Source organism: Myotis davidii, unplaced genomic scaffold (assembly GCF_000327345.1).
Source record: "Myotis davidii unplaced genomic scaffold, ASM32734v1 scaffold404, whole genome shotgun sequence".
Taxonomy (NCBI): domain Eukaryota; kingdom Metazoa; phylum Chordata; class Mammalia; order Chiroptera; family Vespertilionidae; genus Myotis; species Myotis davidii.
In genome coordinates, this window is record NW_006295824.1 from 508,911 (window position 1) to 514,000 (window position 5,090).

Sequence of the window (5,090 nt, forward strand, 5' to 3'; positions counted from 1 at the left end):
TTTCCCCTACTCCACTGAAATGAACGACATGGTTTGGCAGAGAATCAGGAATAGGGATCTTAAATACAAGGGACTTTATTTTCTCCTTATTGACCCAGCTTCTAAGAAAACTATCTTGTTTGCCCTGCCTACCTCTCCCTTCTGATTTCATGGTTGAACTATGTCATAATTCCCACCTCTCGTTGCCAATGTTTGTCCCTTTCATTATGCTGGTTATGCAACACTCCCCCTGTGTTTGGACTTAATGGACAGTGAGAAAAAAAGGCAAGCATGGGCAACTTTGGTACTTCTGTAACAGTTGAATTTTCCTCTAGTGATTTTGACTAGCTGTATTCTTTTTTCTAAAGTCAATAAAAAGCTTTTATTCCCACTCCCCCTGCCTCCCAGAGCATCGTTTGGGCTGCACTATTCTCACTCTGAGCTCCCAGCTCCTGCTAAGCCAGCTCGGGGTCATCTCCTCCACCTGCTGTCATGATCATCTACCAAGACCTCATCAGCCATGTCTGCGTCTGGAGTTAGAGGGGAAAGATCGCAGACGGCCTGTGCCTGATGGTGAAGGGGAAGATGGTCAGTAGGACAGAGGGAGTAACATTCGACTTGCTTATTGGTGGAAATGCCTATCCTACAGGTGCTACTCATGGGATGAGGTCCTCATTCCCCCTGTTGCTAGTGGGAGTGAAATTCTGGCAACATCCCCCGAAAAATAATTTTCTGAGACTCACTTGGGAGAATGAGTGATTTTCATTTGCATGGAATTAAATCCCTGACTTTCCAAGGTCCCATTTCCCCAAGGAAGAAGTAGCTGGGGCTTTAATAGGGCTAAAGTCACAGTCAGTGTCCAGAGTTAGTGCTCCCTACTGGAGTAGTCTCCAATCCCACATCAGGCCAGTTTAGTTTGTGTTCCCAGCTGCAGTCCATCAGTCCATTAAGTGTGGGGTCCTCATGGCCATGGGCTATTCAGCTATGGAGGGAACTTGGATGGATGCAAAGCCAAAGGAACCAAAGTGCCAAGAGGGAGTCAAAAGCCAAAAGATAAAATTCCTTAGTTTAGGGGATTATATATTCCCAAATTTTCATGGGCTTGCAGTGGCCACGCCCATTCTGGCCAATGAGCTCTGTTCCCAGGCATGTCTGACAGGCACCCTCTCTGCATCACCTTGAATTTGCTGCTCATGCACCCATCTCCCTTTTGTTGGACCCCTTGCCCCAGGGATCTGCAGGAAATGGGCCGGTGGTTTCCTGGGGAGTATGAAATTGCAGATTCCTGTTGAAGCTGCACAAATGGCATGCTTACAATGTCTGGCCTTTCCTTCGCTCCTTTTTTGTTATCAATAACTAGCTAATTACTATGGTATCAAAGGCCCCGAGGAGGAAGGCACTAAAAGCACAGTAATCATTGCTATTGATATTGTCACGAATCATTTGTAGGAAACCAGCTTCACAAAAGGAGCCTACAGGAAGTATACCAAAGATTACATGGAATTGATGAGAGGGAAACTTGGAGAACAGCGGCCAGAAAAAGTAAAATATTTTAAGACAGGGGCTTTGAACAAATCAAGCACATCCTTTCTCATTTCAAAAACTACCAGTTCTTGATGGGTGGAAACATGAGTCCAGATGGCATGGTTGCTCTGTTGGTCTACCACAAGGATGGTGTGACCCTATATGTGGGTCTCTTTAAGGATGGTGTAGAAATGGGAAAATGTTAACAAATTTGGCATTTTGGTTTTATCACCTGACATCCTAAATGCCTGCTGCTTTTCATCCACACACCAGGACCAGGACAAATAGGACTGACATTATCTCTTGAGCTCTCTTTATTTATTTTGACTTAATTTATTTGGAGCACATTGTTTTTAAGAAGAACATGCCATGTAGGTTGTCTAAAAATAAAACACATTTAAACTCACTTGAGAGAATGCCTCTTAGTTTAAAACTTATTTAAACTCATCCTGTATAGTGTCCCTGCAAAGCTAGAGCCTGCTTGTAGACCACTGTGATACATATAAGACTGTTTTTAGATAAATTCTACAGTGAAAACTACTTCTGGGACTGGACTATAAAAAAAAGAAAAAGAATCAAAAGTCTTAATTCTGAGTTGAAGTAAAGGGAAATACCATGCTCACAGCAGAGCCAACATTTGAACTGGATTCCTTAGACATTTCATCACCTACAAACGGAAGTAGTTAACTGGAAGAGATTACTAAAAGAACAAAAAGAGACTCATACAGTTGGGGGGGGTGGTCAATAAAAATATTTAAGTAATGAAGCAGGCTTTCAATTTCAAGAAAGCATGTATTTTCTCACCTTCATAGCTTCCATTTCTCATGACAATAAAGGCATATGAAAGCTTTAAACCCACATGAAAAGTATGAATCAGGGGCTCTCATCAAGGTTTTAACAAATTTTTCAAAAAGGGAAATCAGATCGACAAGTGTTGCCTAAGCAGCAGGAAGGAAAAAGCCACAGGTTAGGATATATCCATTGAAAGAGCTGGAGCAGAGGAGGCAACTAGCTTTCCGGACAGAATGCTGAAGAGCCTCTGGACTAAGTGAATAAGCGTCATTAAAACATCAGAGTAGAGTAAGAAAACGAAGACAAGATATCCAAGAAATAAATATTAAACACAGGAGAGAAGCCCAGGAAAATTCCATGATAAATGATATGGAGTAGAGCTAGAGAGCAGCCAGCCCAGGGTGGACAAGAAGATGGAGTCCTCCATGTGGGAGATTCTAGAAAGAAAACACAAATGACAGACTCAAATGTGTATAAACATCTTGGTGGGGGCCAGCAGGCACGTCTCAGTGGCTGAGTGCTGGCCTATCACCCAAGAGGGGTAGGATAGTAGATAGGAATTAGCATGATATTTCTTCCTCTAATAGGTAGTCCAAAAATAATTCCCCAAATGGACAAACAAACAAAAACTATAACCACATTATTTAGGACTAGATAGACGAAGGAACAGTTAAAATAATCAGATTTTTTCCTCTGGGGAGTGAGGCTCAGGTAAAGAGCTGTGGGGATCAGAAACCTCTGCTATGGTTTTACTTTAATTTAAAAAAATAGGAATAAATATAATGATGAAATAATATAATTTATATACTAATACAAGAGATTTTAAAAATGAAAATATTCACTTGCAGAGAGTATGTATTTAAACAAAGGCTCCTGTAGAAGAGTATAAGTGTTATGGACATAAAGTCATAAATAGATATCAACTACCTTAATCACTGCATACCCTAGACACATATCCTAAGAAAATAATAAATAACATTATCAAAGATTTACATGTAAAAACATTTATCATGGCACTTTTTATATTTTGGAACTTTATAAATACACAATAGAGAAATTATTTGAAAGAATAATAATTGTTATGTGTGCCTGACACACTGAAATTTAAGTGTTTATTAAACTTCTAAACAAGAATATTTTGTAGCTATTAAAATCCAGATTTTGCATTTAAAAACTATTTAATGACATGGAAAATGCTCATTAATTACATAAAAATAGTAAAAAATTATACCTAAAATAGAATCAAAATTTTTATTTTTTTAATATATTGTTATTGATTTCAGAGAGGAAGGGAGAGGGCGAGAGAAATAGAAACATCAGTGATGAGAGAACCATTGATTGTCTCCTGCACACCCCCTACTGGGAATTGAGCCCACAACCAGGGCAAGTGCCCTTGATCAGAATAAAACCCAGGACCCTGAGTCCGCAGGCCGACGCTCTACCCACTGAGCAAACCGGCTAGGGCTAGAATCTTCATTTTTAAATAACCCCCACAATCCATATAAATACACACATTTAAAAAGTAAAAAATTAGATACACCAAAATATTAACAAAAATTATTTCTGGGTGCAATTTGCTCTTCTAAAAAACTTCAAAATTAAAATAAAATGAACATGTGTTACATGTTCAGAATAAAAACAAGATTGTATATACTTACATAGTTATTTTAATAGGAAGTGTAAAAGCTGAAACTATAATAAGTATTCTTATCTAAACTATGTGAGTTTACATATTCCTTTTGACCTAAGGGTAGAGGATGTTATTTGTAACTCATGTTTAAAGTTTTAACAAGACAGTTCAGTAGTCTATTTTTGCCATAAATCTATCTTGAACAAGAATGTTGATAACCTGAGGTTAACTTATATTCATTAGCATTTTTTACTAAGTCAGAGAACAACATAATCCAAACAGTTTTATCCGTTTTCTAAATCCCACCACCTACCTCCCCCCCCAGAAAAGGTCTTGAACTACCTTTTGAACTATTTCCCTTCAGTTTCACATAGCATAAAATGTTTAGTTCCCATGAGTAAAATACATTCTTAAAGCTATAAAGAGTGAGAACATTATCCTGGAAGCAAAATGTTATTGTTAAACTACCAAATATATTTTAACATTGACTACTTTATAACATTTATGACTTCGAAGATATATCAAAACAATTCAAAAGCATATCTCCTTTGGCTTTTACAACTTAAAATCAACTAAAACTTCACTAGGAGGGGGAAAGCTAACTTTTCAAAAATTCTTATGACTAACTCTTGTTAAAAATGTGTAATTTTTTTGTGTTTGAGCGAAGTGCTTGTCTGTATTTTCCTACTCATCCTGACTCCCCTTCCTAATAAAATGGGAAAGTATAATTGTCATTACTTTTTATATCCTAGCCTTAGATGCTAATGGTTTGTACTAAATTTTTCTATGTAACTTTATGCAACAGATTTTAAAAGCCTTTTTAATTTATTCTGTTAAATAGTTTGGGCCTGGAAAGCTAAGATACCTTCTATATAAAATTTAATTTGTTTGAGTTGTATAATAACAATATATTTTACATGTATCAAAGAATTATGGTTAAAAATCATTTAAATGATTATTTACCATGACAAAAGAATTTAAATTTTTGATTTTTCCCCCTAAAAAGTACCTACAATTTTCTGGATGCATCATTATGCCCATAAGACCTCTAATAATAACAGCAGTATATTGACTCATGCAGATGAAAAGTCCATAGGTAATCCTGGTTTTGGAAGAAACTTCCACTGGCATTTCATACATTGTCTTACCTCTTGTGATATTGACT

The 5,090-nt window shown here is 37.2% G+C and overlaps 1 pseudogene; it reads left to right on the forward strand.

Moving 5' to 3' along the window:
• Positions 1-471: 471 nt before the first annotated feature.
• LOC102761423 lies at positions 472-1,866 on the forward strand (annotated as a pseudogene).
• The last annotated feature ends 3,224 nt before the right edge of the window (positions 1,867-5,090 follow it).